Raw genomic sequence first — 19,447 nt, 5'->3', positions numbered from 1 at the left:
TGGCCGAGCTGGCAGTGGGCAGGGGTTACGCTGAAGGTCTGTGACTGTTCCAAAATCACAGCTTCCACAGCAAGAACCTGGGACTGGCAGACCCTGCTCTGAAGCGATAACTGCTACGCCTAGGGTAGCCAACCTCCAGGTGGAGCCTGAAGATCGCAGGGTATCACAACTGAACTCCAGACAACAGATCTCCCCCCCACGAGAGAAAATGCTTTGGAGGGTGGGCTCTATGGTATTCTGTTCCGCTGAGGACTCTCCTCTCCTGAAACTCTGGCTTTCTTAGACTGGTTTCCTTAGACACAGAATATCCAGGAATTTCCCAACCTGGAGCTGGCAAACCTAGTCAGGACTGGCCCCAATGAGTTCTTCACAAAAGCCTGGAAAGGGTTTCCTTCCTTTGTCTTTTTACTGACAGAACCAAGCTTTTTTTGCCTATGAACAGCCACTGAGGGAAAAGTTAGTCCCATAGAGGAGCGAAACAGGAGAAGTTTCTTCGTCAGGAGAGACTGCCATTTGCTAGTTATTCTGACAGGGAACAGTGGCTGTAGTGGGAGTGGGCGGGGAAGAGGAGCAGACCCAACACCCAGCCAATGGCATGTGAGTACTTTTGAGTGGCAGCTGATGGGCCAATGGCTGATGAAGCACATTGCACAGCCAATAGGAGAGCTGGAAACGGCCAATATACTAAGAGGATTATTATATAGAGAAGATAAGCCAGGAGTGTTTCTTTATGGCTGGAATGGGTACAGATGGGAGTAGAGTGCATTCCTCACAATTATAACAAAGATCTAGGATCAGAAATACTGGGGCAGGGGATTTACAAAAGACATGATGACTCCCCTCCCCAAGAGACTTTATTTTTCTTCCCTCCTCCCATAGACATTATCAAAGAGTTATGCAGGACACTGAAATGTTGACTATGGAAGTGATCCCTCTGGTCTCTGAAATGTCACCAGGTACTTCAAAGTGTACTTTGACATCCATATGAACTAGAAATTTCATTTATTTATAAAAACTGAAATGATGTAGAAATTGAATTTTGATTTTTGTCTGTCCGTGCATGGATTACAGCATTTATTATGGAAATAACTGTGGATGAGTTTGAAACCGCTCATCCAGACCTTTTAAGAAGGGTTGAGTATCACGTGGCACAAATGGTATATACAGCTGAAATCGTGTTATTGCTAATCAACCCAACTGACATCCCTTCCAGTTTTAATGTGGAGTCCATAAATGATCAACTTGGAACATTCTCTTTTTCCATGACAAGTTTACGAACACAAAAGTCCTTCAAGAAAGCTCAGACTATAATAAGCACTAGTTAGTATAATTATCAAAAGGAAAGGGAACAGCATCATAATTGTTCTCTGTGATTAGACCTTAAGGACATGGCATTAGGGTCTGACAAGCTTTCAGTTTGTTCAGTTTCCCCCCCATCTCTCTAGTTTCAAGTAACCAGAAACAGCAATATTTCTTGCGGGTAGAACTGGAAGAATTTTTGAAATGACTGGACTCAATTAAAACTTTTTGCTGGAGGTAAATTGAGGCATTCCTCCAGAAAATTTATGAGGCTTTAGCAATATCTAGGGGCAGCATTACACATGAGGGTAGCTGTTCTGTACAGCAAACTTCCTAATAAACCACATCCATATGTTCTGTTCTCAAGAGAACCATGTTGATATATAACACAATTTATTATATTTGGAATTAAAAGGAAACCTTTCTGTTACTGTGAACTTCCTCTACAGTGCTCCATTTGGAAGTAGGGTGGTGTGTGTGTGTGTGTGGTTTTTATTGTCCAAAAGACAGATTCAAACTGCTGGCTCTCACATTTAAAAAGTCCTACATGGCCTCGTGGGAGCTGGTCCATGGGGTCGCGAAGAGTCGGACACGACTGTGCGACTGAACAACAACAAATGGCCTGGGGTGAGGATATCTAGCTTTGATGTCCAGAATTTTAGGTACTTTTAATCATTGCACATATCAGGCTGTTTTTATTATATTGTTCTCTAATTTTGCAAATCGAGTTTGGTAGCACTGTTTGTAACTTTCATATTTGGTATTCTGCAGTGCAGTCCTAAACATAATTAAGCCAATGGATTTAGAAGGCAGTGATTCTGTTTAGGGCTACACCGTTACTCTCTAATTTTTTGTAATCCAGTTTTATTCCACTGTTGGTTTTAAGTGTTATGTTTTCCATTGAATTCTGTTTAATTGTGGCTTTAAGACTCAGTGAGAAAGGAAGACTATATATATGAAGGAAATAAAATAAAATAAAATAAATGATCATAGAGAATTGTCTTCTCCTATGTATTCCTATCCATCCATAGAAATAATTTCTTTAGGCTGGTGGGTGATAATTTCTTTAGGTGGGTGATAACTCAGAGCAGGGTTTTTCTCACTGGACAAGGGGGGCTGGGCTCCCACCCATCCATCTGTTCATCTTTGATGTCCCAATAACCTCATCTGTAGAGGAGGCTCTCCAGCACTTTATTTCTCCTCTTCCTCCTCCTGGCTCCCTTGCTTGCAGCTTGTGGACAGTAGTGGGATGCTGATGCTATCAGCCCCTTCCTTTTTTATTTCCCCAGCGTGAAAAAGCTTTTAATGTCTGTACAGCATCAGACAGATTATATCAGGAAGGAAGCTGGAAGTGCAGAAGAACCCCCCCCCCCAAGAACAAGGTTGGAATAAATAAAGTCCATACAAGTATTCTCAGCCCCTTCCCATTTAGAGGCAGACCATACATGTCCCCTCCCTGTCTCTGTTCTCTTGGGAGGATTCTCCTCCTCCTGAGAAGAGGCAGGGAAGCCAGTTGATTTGCCCCACTTTGAGCTGCAAGCTGCTACTGATCTGGTGTTGAAGGCACAGCAGCTTTTAAAGATTTTGCTCTCTAGGGTGAGCTTCCCTCTGCCCCACAGCAGCCTACAGCCATGGTTAAGGGTGTGTTTACACCCAAACACACAGTCCAACCTGGAAATGTTCTCCCCCTGGATGAACACATAAAGCCGTCTTATACCCACACAGACTGTAGATCCATCAAGGTCATTACTGTCTACTCAGACTGGCAGCAGGTTGTTGGGTAGAGGTCTTTCACAGCATATACTACCTGATTCTTGTAACCAGACAGTCGGGAGATTGAACCTGGGGGCTACAACATGCAAAGCAGATGCTGTACCACTGAGCCATGGCCCCTTCCTGCATGATTACTTGCTGCTGGATTTGTTGTCTTTTTGGTGCTGAATAGATGTTTGCTTGTTCTTCCATGCTTTTAGGCAAGGGGTTTGGGTAAAGGGTTAATACTCTCTGTCCTTGACAATTTCAGATAATTTTATTTAATGATTTGTTCTGCTGCATGTTTCAGATTGCTCTTCAAAATATGCAGCATAATCCACAGCTCAGATTAGTAAAAGTACCAGGGACTAAACAGACAACAAGCTAGTTTCCATAGCTGACTTTAGCTTTGGCCATATGACAGGTGGCCTTTTTTGTGCCCTGTCACAGGCCTTTCTAATGCCCTTTTGTGCACTCAACAGACATGTTTTTAACTATCTAAGCCATGCTAAGAAGAAGCAAAAGTTTTGCAGAGATTGCATCATGTCAATTTTAAAACAAGTGCATGAGCTTCTTATTTGCTTGCAGGCTTTTTTCAGGCACTTTTTATTTTTACGTTATCCCTTTTTTTTTTTTTTACATGTTATCACTTTCAAAGCCCTAAACAGTCTACAATACTTCACCAATGCATACCTGACCTTGAAGATCAAGATTTTTGAGCCTTTTACTTCTTTCCAGATACCCAAGTTCTGAAGTCAGGTGGGTGGTGTCTGATTGGAGAAAAGGTCTTATCAACAGTTAACACACTTGAACTTCCTCCCTGCAGACATCGCCTGTCTGGCCTGTACAGCGTTAGATGAAAATGTTCCTTTTGGTCCATCCCTTTGGTTGACTTTCCCCCCTGTTCTTTTTAAATAATCCTGTTTTTAAAAATAATACTATTATTAGATTTGTTGTCATTTCTAACTGATGCTCTATTTAATTCCAAGTTTGGCTTAATTTCTGACTGTACTGCAAACTTTTAGTTTGTTTTCATGGCTGTTTCTATATATTGTTGCTTGGCTGATGTTTAGCATATTATCATTTTATTTATTATTAGAGTGTTATGTTGGAAGGCCCCACCTGAACTCTTGTTGCCTAAAAGTGTTGAGTATTAAAATTAAATAATAAGGCTGGATCCTACAAACCATGAGGCACAAGGAGTTTGTGGAGCGAGACCTTCCCTGTCCTCTGTTTCCCATATCATGTCCCTGTGACTCATGAAAAAGTGCCCAGGGAAAATCAGGATTTGCTCTGCTAGCGCAAGGGGATAGGAAGCAATTCCCACAACACCCCTCCATGCCACATGGAAGATTGTCCAAGAGGGTTCCTGGATCCTCAGTGCTTCACTGAAGGGGAAGTTATAGGGACTCTTGAGGAAAGGCAAAGTTGGAAAGATCTACCTCTGTAAGTTATTTGTAGGATCCAATCCAACAATAATAATTCCTCTGCTGTTGGCACCCACCACTTGCTTGTGCAGCATAATTGTGCTGTGTGTTTAAGGCAGGCAGGATAATACAGAAGCACCCATCCACGATATTCCCCATTTGTGAATTGTGATGGTCTCAGAGCATTTGATAAGATGAAGGCACTGGTCAGCAACTCTGAAGGGAATTAATATGGACTCTTCAAAACACTCCCTGAGCAGTCATTGTCCCAAAGTCAGTGAGTCTCCTGGAAAAGCAAATGGTTTGGTAGTTGCAGATCAATTCTCTTCAGGGTTATAGCACTGGTCATATGAAGCAAATTAGCTTACATCACAGGCCAATTACATGTTCCTGTTCTAGTCCACTTTGAATGAGCAATAATGGCTATAAAGGTCCAAATACCCTACAATTTATAAAAAAGCTAAACTTTGACTCCTCTTAAATTGATCTCGAAGTGACATGGTATTTCTCAAATTACTTGAAGCTAAGGGCAAGCAGCACCTCCAAACTCGATTTTCTACCATAATATAATACTCAGTGTCTGAGAAGACATTTCAAATGAGACTAGGACTACAGCTGAGAGAGCCGGAATCTTCGTTTTTCAATTCCCCTTTCCTTTCCTCCACTCCACAAACAAAAGAAAAGGCAAGATAGAATTGATGGCTGAAGTCACCAGACAATATCCTGGCATCCTTTTATTCTTCTCTAGGCAGCTAACAAAAGATTCAGGTGAAGAAATGAGGGAAAGAAAATGTCAAAACTGCTCTCTCAAAAGCATTTTTTTTAAAAAAGTCTAAAAGAAGAAGATGGAAATGAGAAGAACATCAGAAGCAGCACTCCTGAGTGCACTTTAAGTGTTCCTTCTGCCTGATGTGCCCAGAAAAAGCTTCTCACTTTCTGGAGTGACTTTATATGATCTAGCTAAGGCTTTCAGGCAAACAGAGTAAAAAAGACTGACATCTTCAATTAATGCAAGACTAATGGTCGGTGATGCTTAAGGATTCAGGACTGCTTGGTGTGGGGAGGGGGGATGGGTCCTAATTAGAGCTGTGCACACTGTCAGGAATTTACTCTTTGGTTTCTAGTGCTTGTGTGTGTGTTTGAAAAGCTTAAAGACCATTTTAAAAAACATTCCATAGTTCTAGTTTGATGCTGTAGGCAGATCGAGTCATTCAGAGCCGGCATGGTGTAGGGTTTAAGAGAGGCAGACTCTAATCTGGAGAAGTGGGTTTGATTCCCCACTCTTCCACATGCAGCCAGCTGGGTGACCTTGGGCCAGTCACAGTTCTCTCTGAGCTCTCTCTCAGTCCCACCTAACTCACAGGGTATCGTGGTGAGAGGAAGGGAATGTGATTGTAAGTCATCTGAGACTCCTCCGGGTAGTGAAGGGTGGGGTATAAAACCAACTTTTCTTCTTCTTCTTTATAGACCAAATGATGCTCTCACAGGAGGAGCATAATAGCTGGTCAGCTTTAGAATGCCTTGTTTATATGGCATTTATATCCAACTTCATGATGCACAATTTTCATACATGATCTTTCTTTCATATAATAAGGTTCATTAACAATAACAATGGAGGATAAATCTATCAGTGGCTATTCGCCATGGACTGAGGGGAACCTCCATGTTCAGAGGCACTAATACGGGGAATCTATATTCTTTAAAAGTTTTTCTAATACCAGGTGCCACTTATTCAGGAGGTTTGACTCAAACATAGGATACTCATTTGACCTCTTAACATCCACTATTTTATAAAAAATGATATAGTCCCACCAGGGCCGGATTTAAACTTGCTGAGGCCCTAAGCTATACAAAACCCAGAGGCCCCCTACTGTTTTAAATTACATCAGCTGGTCTCAGAAAAATTTAAAATATATACACCTTTTAAATATTTGAAATCATTTTTTATATTGTGTTTTTATTTGAGGCCCCAGCAGATTGTGAGGCCCTAAGCTGTAGCTTATTTAGCTTATGCGTAAATCCGGCACTGAGTCCCACAGACACATATACCACTCCTTTACCCCAGGTATCAGGGAGGCCTTCTAATGAGGCAATTATTTTTTTGACTACCAATAATAGTGTCTCAATTAAATTTTTTTGTACGTCAGGAATGTCTAAGTCAGGCCAAATGTTCAACAGTATTGACTGTATCGTAAAAGGACTTGTATGTCCAGTAATATAAGTTATTTTTTGCACAATAGCTTTCCAAAACTTAACTATTGGGCAAACCCACCAACAATGAAAGTACGTTCCTTCCCCTCCACATCCTCGCCAGCAATGAGAACTGTATCTCGAGTTTATATGCACTATTTTAGTTGGTGTGGATTACTATTGGGTGAAAAATTCATCTGTCTGGTATACTGAATTTAAATTAAAAATCAAGCCTTTTGAAGACATCAATAGAGTACTAAGCAGTTTTTCAAAGGGGTGACAGGTTTTAGCAAGTCTTTCTTAATCTCTGGTGTGTTGCATATGTGCTGTAACTGGAAATATTCTATCCAGGGGATTGTTTCCTGGATCTTAGATTCTGGTTGCAATTTACTGCATATTATTCAATTTTTAACAATATCAATAAATCTTATGTTGTTTGTTTTTTCCCCAGAGCATAGAAGAAGAGCCAGTTTGGTGTAGTGGTTAAGTGAGCGGACTCTAATCTGGGAGAACTGGGTTTGATTCCCCACTCCTCCACTTGCACCTGCTGGATGACCTTGGGCAAGCCATAGTTCTGGCACAGCTGTTCTTGAAAAAAAGCAGTTTCTGTCAGAGCTCTCTCAGCCCCACCTACCTCACAGGGTGTCTGTTGCGGGGAGGGGGAGGGAAAGGAGTTTGTAAGCTGCTCTGAGACTCCCTTGGGTAGTGACGGGCAGGGTATATCCAATCTCTTTTCTTCTCTTCTACTACCCAGTGCAGTGATAGTTACCAATTTCTTCATCAATTTCTATGGTACTATCACAATTAATCACAAACAAGCCGCTTGATCTATCAACTTGTAAATTTCTCCATGAACAAAAAACAAAGAACATTAATGCAAAATTGATCAACTAAAGATCAAACTACTCCTGTGGGCCACAGTACCTGTGCATGTACAAACTGTACATTCTTAGGTTCTCTTCTCGAGATCAGAAAGGCTGTTTTCCTTAATGTTCTTAATCATAAGGATAAAGCCTACATGCTTATAGTTTGTCTGTGCAGGGGCATAGTCAATATGCTTCACTGGGAGCAAGCAAGGTAAGCATGATCAGCTCTACTTCACCCTATACATGTTAGCCTGTACAGTAGCCCTTTTTCAGGTTATTTTTTTGGCAAGCCATCATTGCATAATAGGAACATGCACTATTGTACAATTCTCCCAAAAGGCACAATTTACATTTTGTTTGAATGGAGCAACATGGCTATCAAAGCTGCATGGGCATGGAAGATACATGCATTGCTCAGTTCACCCACAGTTATGACCATGCCTGTTGGGAGGATGCATTCTCCCATTGCACATGATTGAAGTACTACAATTGAACATCTGGAGAGGACTGATGTATACAGGGCTAGACTCTTTCATAACTGTATAAATAGAACATTCTGCTGCTTTTTCTAAAGAGCAAGATTGCCCAACCCATAGCTACTGTGTTACTCTGTGAAATATACAGTGGCTAAGACATACCCAGACTGGTGTTGTTTTATGTCCTAAACCAGGGAATCATTCCTAAATCAGGTCACCTTGCATCAGTTGCACAGTTAGCTTCCTAACAAATATACAGTCAAGTGTTCTCCTAAACATCTTCAGGTCTCCAGGAACTGTGCTTCTTGGATTCTGTGCTGCATCCCCTGCTGAGCAGGTAGAGATGAAGTCAGTCTTCTGTAGCCATGTAAGATATCACCCACTTGCTCACTTAATTAGCAAAGATATTCACTCTTCTTTATTTCTTTGACTATAAGTCTGTGTTTTGTGAGTTTGTCAGCAGGGCATAGGGTTGCCAGGTCCCTCCTGGCCACCGGCAGAAGATGGAGGTGGTAGGGTGGCCAGATCTAGGTTGAGAAACTCCTGGAGATTTGGGGATGGAGCCTGGGGAGGACAGGGACCTCAGTGGGATACAACACCAGAGAATCCAAAGCATCCATTTTCTCCAGGGGGAACTGATCTCTGTAGTCTGGAGATGAGCTGTAATTCCAGGGGATCCTCAGGTCCCACCACCCTAAGCAGGGGTGATTAAGTTAGCCTGTGTACTTTGAACTGAGGAGATGCTAACTAATTTTATTTCACCCTATGGTCCTTTTCAGCCTTGTATGCTAACAGCAAGGATGGACAGCCATTATAGCCAATGTTCTCATGTTATTGTTTCAAGTCAAGCAAAAGGACAGATTCTTAGTGAGGCTTCTATCTGTTGCTGAAGCCTCAAGGTGACAGGCATTGTATTAGGTGACAGCCATGAGAGCAGGTGAAAGAAGAACAGTTGTTTTTTATACTCCACTTTTCTTTACCCAAAGGAGTCTCAAAGCAGTTTATAAGCTCCTTCCCTTCCTCTCTCCACAACAGGCACCTTGTGAGGTAGGTGGGGCTGAAAGGGTTCTGAGAAAACTTTGACTGGCCCGAGGTCACCCAGCAGACTGCATGTGGAGGAGTGGGGAACCAAACCCAGTTCTCCAGATTAGAGTCTGCTGTTCTTAACCACTGCACCACACTGGCATCTTAGACCCATAGACCCAGGGAATTTTGGGTCCCTGGTATCCCTTTCTTGGTAGCCATGCAGCTAGACTAGACTTCGACAAAGTGTGAGCCACGAAACAAAATGCAATCCAGAGACTATCTTGCCAGGTGCTTGAAAGTTCTCTCTGCTTTATATACTTTCAGGCAAGCAGCAGGTATATCAGATTCTTGGTACGTTATTGTACGTGGCCAGTAAGCTGAATTAAGCTTGGTGGGTCATATTTTGCACAGACCTGTACTAGACAGTCTTCATTCTGTCTGCAATATCCCCTGATCAGGAAGCTGAAATGAGAGACATGAAAGAAATCTGAGCACTTCAATAACTTTAGTGTTGCTGCCACATCAAAGATATACAGGAGGCTGATACTCTCCAAGCAGCTTTGTAAAGGATAGCTCCTTTATGTAATATTCTACCCACCAAGTAAATTTTTCATGTGTTGGTTCTGAATGTTTTGCACAGTTTTAATACTAAATACTTGTAATACCTCTGACTGTAAACCATTGCTGTTACACAAGGCTAATCTTATGAGGCCTGCCACATATTTTCTTTTCTGCTGGATTACTCGTATTTAATTTGCATTATTTGAAAAAAATGGTTAGTACAAACTGAAAGGAACAATAGTTTTGTCTCATTCAGTTATGTATTAAGTGCCCAACTTGGTTGGTAACATATGGTTTTGCTATTGATGAGATACATATATATATTTTGTTTTTGAAAACCCCTGGCATATGGGTGTTCACACAAAATTGTGAGAATCATCAGAGTGAATTTTAAAAAATCCCACCATCACTGAGTATCTGCTGTGTGTTCACTGCTGCTACAGACACCGTAAAGGGGGAAGAGAAGGAACACATTTCCAGACCCTTGGAGCTATCGATCGAGGGAATGCAAAAGCCTCAAAGGCCTCTTTCATTTAGTGAGACCATGAATGTGTTCAACAGTCAAACTTACTAGACACTGCCTGATTACCTGGTCTGTTTAACTTGTGCCAGACAACTTGAACTCCTTCCAAATGAATCTATATTATATTTTCTCAAAACTGTCCAGGAGCAAAAATGCTGCAGATCAGCACATGGACACACATGAACACATGAAGCTGCCTTATACTAAATCAGGCCACTGGTCCATCAAAGTCAATGGCTTTCCAGGGTCTCAGGTCTTTCACATCACTTTCTACCTGGTCCTTTTAACTGGAGATGCTGACCCTAGGACCTTCTGGTTGCTCTACTACTGATCCACAGCCACTCCCCAAGAGAAAATGCAGCCATTAATATCACCAAGGACTGCTTAGATGACCATTATGGTAGGATTTTTTTAAAAAGTAGTCATTAATTATTGGCTTATATGATTTGTGTCTGATTTAACTGTCTTTTTAAACAAGCTCCTGCCAACTGAAGCAGTGGTTCAGTGATGGGGGAGGAGTAGGACTTCATCAGGTGATGTAAGGATGTACATGAAGAAAAAGCAGAATGTAATGGGTTGTACTCTTAGGAAGGACCACCACAAAGCAACCTGCTGATCAAACAGGTGGATGAACAATCTGTTGAAAAATTGGTTCCCTGTTTGTGACTGCCAAACAGGACATGAGTCAAACTAGAGCATATTCCTCATGTCAAAAAAATATTCCTTCACGTGGAGCATTGGAATATCAGGGAGAAAGAGGCTTGATTTAGATAACAGACTTGCCTTTAAGCAGCCATGGGCTTCTAGTTAGCTTTCCAGTATCAGATCATTAATCTACTGGCAAGAAGGACGCTCAACAATGTACCTCGTCTGTTGTTAGTATAACACACAAGTACATACTATCTTTACTTCTGTTTTATCTTTTATTAGGAAAATCTGTAACACCTCTAGTACTGACTAACATACTGACAGCTAATTCTACATAAATAAGCATACAATGAAGACAGCTTTTACATGAGTCCAGTGTATCACTTCCCAGCAATAGGTATGTAAAGATAGGAGGAGCTTCTTGGATGAAGAAGCTGGTTTCCAGCGTAGGATCCTCATATTTCTGTGCTTTCCAAAATGTCTCTAACAACACCTAGCAGTCTCTTTAACCCGGCTCACATTTTCGGCTAATTAATTGCTTGGGGGACTGTAAAGCACCCTGCAGAATTACTTGTGTTCATATATCCACTAAAATTATGTATGCTAACACATTCTTGCTGCTTTTAATTATAACAAACGATATCTGAATATATGACTACAAGTTACACACTCATAATTTGTTGGCTGCTAGCCAATAAGCCACATTTTAAAATTATATATTTATTTCTGTCCTTGACTATGCTGTTGTATAGACACACTCTGTACTCTCTGCCCAAATACTCAGCTACATATTCCTTGTATCTATTGATATGAACCAAAGTGTCTCTAACCTAAACAAGGATACACTGATCTGAACTCCCTTTTCTATTACTTTTGTACTACATCCCCCATGGCATCTCTGAAAGCATTAAATTCATTTTTTAAAATTTGAGTGAAAGGCCTTCCTTTGGGGACACAGCTGGGATAAGGCCAAAAGCTTCCTTCCACCACTGTCACTGGATGACCTGACCTCACTGGGGAAATGGTGAAAGTGTGCCCTTGAACACCAAGTTGTACTGCGCACTCTCTGGCTCAATGTGTCTAGATGCCCTGTTTCCATTGGTGTGTTCTGCTCACGGTTAACAACCTTTTACCAGTCAGATTCCTATCATACCTTTGTAAACTGTGATGGTGCTCACTGCAATCACTATCACTTGTAGCAAACTAATACAATATGGATGAGGAGAAAGACCCCAAAAGAATGTTCCAGGATTTTCTAGGTGGGAAGGAGGAGGAGGATTGGCTTTATACCCTGCCTTTTTCTACCCAAAGGAGTCTCAAAGCAGCTTATCATCACCTTCCCTTCCTCTCCCCACAACAGACACCCTGTGAGGTTGGTGGGGCTGAGAGAGTTCTGAGAGAACTGTGACTGACCCAAGGTCACCCACCAGGTTTCATATGGAGGGGTGGGAAATCAAACCCATTTCTCCATATTAGAGTGTGCTGCTCTTAACCACTACAACATGCTGGCTCTCTGATTATGTGGACTGAAGGCACTCAGTATTCAGTATTTGGTGCATTTCCATTCAGCCTTTCTTTGGTGGTTTCTTTATTAGGGATGCTGTGAGTTTTGTCACAAATGTAATTCAATGGTCAATCATATCAATGTTCTTGAGAAGATCAACCAACCAGCTGGTTTGGTTTGTGCTGAATAGCCATGAATACAACCACAAAAGATGAGCTACACCATAACAATATCAGAAAACAAAAACTGTGCACCAATACCGTAGCTTTTTCAGTGTGATCCACTTCAGAGGTCTATGTCCCAGTTGAAATTGTAACAGATTATTAGCTTAGATCAAATTTAATCAGATCTGTTCTTTGAGAAAAGATATGGGAAACATGTTTGGAATAAGCTAGCACTCATGTCGGAAGAAAGATCTGTATGGTAAAAGAATTTCTGTGGACTGTAATTAAACAATTAAGGAGTTGTTCCTAATAGTGTGACTTGGAACCACTATACTCCTTCTTTACATCCTTTGAAGAAAATTGTAGTAGATAATTTGCATTTATTTGTTGGTACAGTCCTCATCTGTCCAGAGTGCACAGCCCCACACTGGCCTCCAGGTGGCGTGTCTGGGTCCACTCCAAAGGGTCTAGGAATCAAAATCTTGTGTGCACATGTGGAAGGAGGCAGGGAGATAGAATTCTGCATTTTTTTTTTACAATGGGGCCATAGACCGATGGATAGACTACCTCACCTGGAAATGAGGAAGCTGTGAAGGAAGTGAGGAAGAGGTACCACTTTGGTGGGAGGGTAACAGCCATGCACCTCAGGGTTTAATCATGCTGGCCACATGACCACGGAAACATCTCCAGATAGCACTGGCTCTTCAGCTTGGAAATGAAGACGAGCACTGCCCCCTAGAGTCAGATACGACTAGCTTTTGAGCAAGGGAAACCTTAACCACAGTCCTCATGAACATAAAGGCTTTGCTTGTAACAATAACTATTTGAATTTTATGTAGTGCTGGTGCACAGTTTTTGTTTTCTGAATAGCCATGAATGCCCCTCTTGAACAAGTTTGTGTCAGGTTTTTGCAAAACTGTACATGCACATACACGCTGTTGATTCAAACCAATTAGTATCACTAGAAACTACTCAGATGAACACAAAAGGGTAGGATGATATTAAACCACAGTTTCTTTATGACTGATTTATATATCTTGTGATTAATTTGTCTATTTAAGCAATCGTTTACTCAGCATAAAAGTTATGCAGCAAGGACATGGGGAGTAGTTGAACTAAAGTGGACTGTATGAGAATGCACATGTGTGAGAAACCATCTGCATTGTACAGCATGGTTAGGAAGGAATCCATTGAGGCAGGCTGATGAACAATGGAACCAATCTGTTAAATATGTTGTTGAAGGCTTTCATGGCTGGTGTTCAGTAGCTGTTGTAGATTTCCCAGGCTGTATGGCCATGGTCTTGGCATTGTAGTACCTGACATTTCACCAGCAGCAGTAACTGGCATCCTCAGAGATATAACACAGAAAGATGGAGTACTCTATGTGTCAATGTGAGAAGAAAAATGGCAGGCAGGCAATTTATATCTACTCAGGAAGGTGGGGTAGGACTGAGTCATTATCGTATAGAAGTTCCCCAGGCTGTGACATGCTAATGGAGGAGCTTTCCTGAGGAGGTTCTTTTGCATATGGATTGGCTGTTGAAATTTTAATCTTATCTGTAGTGCTATTGTAAGATGTAGAGCCTTTTGTGTTTTTCAGGACAGGAAACTATGTCCTATTTATTTTTAATCTTTCTTCTTTCCTGTTGAAATTGTGTTTATGTTTATGAATTTCAATAGCTTCCCTGTGTAATCTGACATGGTAATTGGATGTGTTGTCCAGCATTTCAGTGTCTTGGAATAAGATACTGCGTCCTGTTTGAGTTAGGCTATGTTCAGCTTGTTGGAAATGTATGAGTTGCAAGGTCTCAGATTCCAGCCATTATAGGGTTAACTTGTTTACCTTTCTATGCTATTGTTTAGACTGACTTGGAAGGGAAACCTGGCATGGAGCTAATGGGGAAATAGCCTAGGAAAAGTGGCTTGTATTGTAATACAGATTGGTTACTGGTTTCAAGTGACTTTCTTTCCAGGGGTCAAGAAGAAGCAGGATTCTCCATTGTTGAGTGTTGTGTGTAACCATGCTTTCCTAGCATTAAGAAGTAGAAATGTAGCTCTTAGATGTTTTGTTACTTTGTAGATCTCCTGTGTACCTTTTACCCTTAGAAACAAAGTTTTTTTAAACACAAAGAAATCTCTCCTCTCCAGTGAAGCAAGATCCATCAATACTCTGAGTAATTAAGTATTTTTGACTATTTTCCAACACAGCCACTGCTGCTTTTTCAGGTTGGCCAAGTCTCCTGCAGAAGTGAGGTGAAAAAACACAACCTACAAACAGTATTCAGACCCACCAGAAAAATACAACAGATGCTATGATCAGCAAAAGACAGAAGAGACCCCCTCACTTCTGCAGGAGTATACCTAGCCACTACACCAAACTAACTCTTTGGAAGGGCAGGATACAAATGTACTAAATGCAATCCATATACCTATTTCTCAACATGGACCCATCTTTGGATACGTAAATCCAGAGTCTGGGACCATGAACAGACATAAGAGATCTTTCTACAACCCCCCCAAAAGCCCTAGGTTTGTAGAAAACTATAAAATCTAAATGAAAATACATTGGGGTTGATTAAATCACCCAAAATAATAGAAGCAACAGCTGTATCTTTAAAAATAAATGTTCTCTCAGTGGCCATTCTGGGGATTGCTAGGCAACCACAACAGTGTTGCTAGCCTTCAAGCCTTGATTTCTGTCAGTAAAAGGCAAGGTACGGCTTTTTTCAAAACTGTTTTGCCCTTTGAAGGGGGACTTATCAGGACCAGGCACAGCAGCAACCATTGGGTAACTTGCTACCACATGACTTGCATGACTCACTCACACCTGGCTGCTTGCTACTATTCAACAACAGGCACCCCACAAAAGCAAATGTGGTATACTGGTTAAAGTTTCACACTAGTGGCAGGGAGACTCAGGTTCAAATCTCCACATTGCCATGGAAGCTCACTGGGAGAGCTTGGACCAGTCACACACTCAGCCCAAGCTACCTCTCACAGGTTTGTTGTGAGGGTAAAATGGAGGAGAGGAGAATGGTATAAGCTGCTTTGGGTCCCCATTGTGGAGAAAGGTGGGGTATAAATGATGAAAATAAAAAATAAATATAACTGAGAGCAGGGCCGGATTTAGACTTGCTGAGGCCCTAAGCTATACGAAACCCAAAGGCCCCCTATTGTTTTAAATTACATCAGCTGGTCTCAGAAAAATTTAATATATATATATATATATTTATTAAAATAATAATAAAGGATGTGTTTACAAAATCACAGAAATAATTACATAATTAAAGGGTTTTAAAATGACAAATAAGGCTCCAGCAGATTGCGAGGCCCTAAACTGTAGCTTATTTAGTTTATGCGTAAATCCGGCACTGACTGAGAGGCAGATAAATGGTTGGGTCGGTGGGTGGATAGGAAGGCAAGAAGGACGCAGGGAAAGGGGGCTGCTAGGAGGGGGGGAGAGGAAATTGTGAAAGGAAAGGGGTACAGGAAAAATGGGTCCTTGTGGGTTCCCCACTTGTACATAACTGTGGTTTGATAGATTTGGCTAATAGATTACTTACTCAGGCCAACACTGCTCAGTGAGCTTGTGACAGAAGATTTTGATCCATATTTTGATACATGGAGCCTTCTGTAGTCTGTTTGATGCTCGCTAAGTTTCTGTACTTATACACGTGCTAAATCATTTAAGAAGGTACAGGGAGCCCTTGAGATAAGAAAAGAATGAATTCTTTGAAGCAAGGGACAGTCTTTTACAACTGACATGCATCAAATAAGTGATTTCCAGTAAGCACACAAAGATTAAAGTTGCTGGGGGGACTCCACTCTATGTGTGAAGACTGACATTTTTCTTTAGTTTGGAAATCACTTCTTTGAGAGGTTTATGCATTGCAAAAGACTGTCCCTTGCCAAAGCATTCACTCATCCCTTGTCTCAAGGGCCCATCTGTACTTTTGAAGTGATTACACTTAGTAAGTCTAGACACTTTTAATCTTACTGAGAACAACTGGAGAATCTTTTTAGCATATTAAGTGAAGTCTATCTTTGAAGGAATGCTCTCAGTATCCCTGACTATGGGAATCTTGTTGCCACTGGATTATACTAAATTAGCCTCTTAGATTAGTTCCACTCCCAGAAGCCAACACCTCTGAGGCTGGTTCCCACCCACCCCTGCAAAAGTAAGATTTGGAAAGATGGCTTTGCAAAAGTAGGATTTGGAAAGATGGCTTTGCAAAAGTAGGATTTGGAAAGCATTGCCAGCCTTTCTGTCTATTAGGTGCTGAGAGTGCATTTTAAAAGGTTAAAAGGTTAGTGTGACAGAATGAATTTAGAAATGTTAGTGGTCAGAATATCATTTACCATTTTATTCAGTGGTTGCAGGAATGTATATATTCCCCCGGGGCATATTAAGTGACTACCAAAAATATTCACTTTTGAAATTCAGGAATGAGCACACTCTGGGTATAGATGCTTGAAATTTGCATAGTAGGTGAACTGACAGGCAGTGTGATCCAATCAGCTTTCCACTTGGGTCCTTTTTGACCATCAGGAAAGGCTACCCTGGAGGTGATAGGATCTGTATGGACAAGAATCGTGTAATACGGGAACTAGAGTAAAGAGAGGAATTGGGCAGGGTTGAGTGAAAAAGCTGGCTAGATACAACCCAGTATGTTTCACAGATACTACTTTTGGGGGGCAGATTAGAGTATCTGTGTCTCTGTCTCACAATTTGTGGCCCTAATGTGTTAACAACGTTTGCTATCCATTTTTAAATGTAGTGTAATTGGGACATATTAGCCTGAACAACAATGTAATGGTTTGAGAGCTCAAGAGCATACTAATCACATGGATCTCTCAGTTCCAGCTTATGAATATTTGATCTGCTAAAATCACTTGAAAATTTAAGAAGGCGCTGCAGAAATCCAATTGGAACAATTAGCCTTCTTTGCAAAAGATTGCTCTTAAATCTTTTAAACTATGCCTCTTAATGAGCTGTGAATGACAGAAAAAGCACTTAAAAACTCTATAACCAGGAAATAAGCTCCAAGAGCTTATTCTCCAGAGAAGGAAACCATCTTCGCAACATGCCTGCAGTACTAAATTCAGAAGGGGCCTAGTAGGTCCCCACTGAAGCAGATTTGGTGTTGAGAAAACATGTTCAAAGTGAATAAGATCTTTCCATGCATCCCATTTTTATACAAATATGTACTGAAGGGTGGAAATAAGCACAATGAGTACAAAAGTGCTCTGTTTCATAGAGTAAGGAGACCTGTGATTAAAATCTCTGCTCGGACATGAAGGCTGATTGTCTTGAGATGGCAGTAAGGGTCTGGGTGCTTTAAATCACTCACAGTGCAATTTTATTCAAAGTTACTCCAATCTAGTCCCATTGAAACCAATGGGTTAGGCAAGAGAAATTCTACAATGCATTGCATTGGACTGGCAGTGTTTAAGCCTTCAGCCTTCAGTGTCATAGAAATTTCTTAAAATAAAATACTCAGCAATGTGAGGGCTTGTTGTTGTTCAGTCGCACAGTCGAGTCCGACTCTTCGCGACCCCATGGACCAGCTCCCGCCAGGGCTATACATCCCTAAAAAGGCAAAAGTCTCACACTATGGCTTTGCTGTCCCCCTTCATTAGAAAGAAAAATGAGAACAGAATGAAAGTAGTTTTATGTACTTGGTATTTGAAATGAACAACGTACAAATAAAAATAGGCATTTTCATTGATTTTGTAAAACTTTTCAGTAATTCTGACAATTTCTGAGTTGTAACGATTTTGCACTAGGTCATCAGTTTGTGCAAACATATTGAACTTTGCTTTATGTGCTTTTGTATTCACAAATTGGGTAATAAATTGAGACAAAGGTTTGAAGCACTTTTGTGTTCTGTCAAGATGGAGGCCAGTCCAGCAAGTTTGTCTTGCAAAATGACACAAAACAATAGGCAAGTTTTGAGATCTCCAGAACTCTTAATCAGGCTCAGGCATAAACTTAAACCTTCCTTCCTTCCTTCCTTCCTTCCTCCCTTCCTTCCTGCCTTCCTTCCTTCCTTCCTTCCTTCCTTCCTTCCTTCCCTCCCTCCCTCCCCCCCTCCCCCCCCAACAGAAAAAAGAATAAGAAAGGGAAAAAAAAACTTAACATTTGACGACGACGACTGCTACAGTTGCCAGGTCTACTGTGGGAACTTTGGGAGCATTCTGGGGGTGGGCAGGGACCAGATCAGTTGAGTGCTGGATCAGATTAAAGGTTCTGGTATTAATCTTTAAGGCCCTATGCAGCCAGGGACCAGTGTACCTACGGGACTGTCCCTTCCCACATGTGCCCCAAAGAGCCTTGTGCTCCTCTGAGCAGCACTGCTTAGCAGTCCCTGTCCTAAAGGACATCCACCTTACCTCGACCAGCCTTCTCAGTCTGCCTTGCCTTCTCAGTCCTGGCCCCTGCCTGGTGGAACATACTCCCGGTTGAGATCAGGACCCTGCAGAATTTATTACAATTCCGCAGGGCCTACAAAATGGAGCTGTTCCGCCAGGCTTTTGGCTGAGGCGGTGGATGTCCAAACATCTCAGCCTCCCCTGCTCAGTGTGATCAATCTGTTAAATTGCCTCATCTGACTCAGGGCACTGCCTGTGCTAACCTGGCAACAGAACCAGCTGACTCTGTTTTCTCTGACAGAAATGTGCCCCCTGACATTGTTGCAGCAGACACTGTAGTTATAATGGTTAAACTGCCATCGGATATTTTAACTGATTTATTTTAGACTAGCCTGATACCCGTGCTTCACTACGGTATTTAAGTTCCATGAATCCAGTTATAATACCGATGATGTGAAGTTTGAAATGTGACATTTGTTGTAGGAATTCTAGTGGAGAAGATTGTAGTGTAAAAAATGAAGTGAGACATGCAACTTTTTTTTTCCTACCGAAGGACCTCTCTGTAGACCGCATTGGTGGTTCTGCCCTCAGGTGCTAGGATAACCAGGCTGCTTGAGGAGCTCACTCTGGAGCAGCCCA

This window comes from Gekko japonicus, unplaced genomic scaffold (assembly GCF_001447785.1).
Source record: "Gekko japonicus isolate JY-2015 unplaced genomic scaffold, Gekko_japonicus_V1.1 scaffold2048, whole genome shotgun sequence".
NCBI lineage: Eukaryota > Metazoa > Chordata > Lepidosauria > Squamata > Gekkonidae > Gekko > Gekko japonicus.
This window is presented reverse-complemented; position numbering follows the sequence as displayed.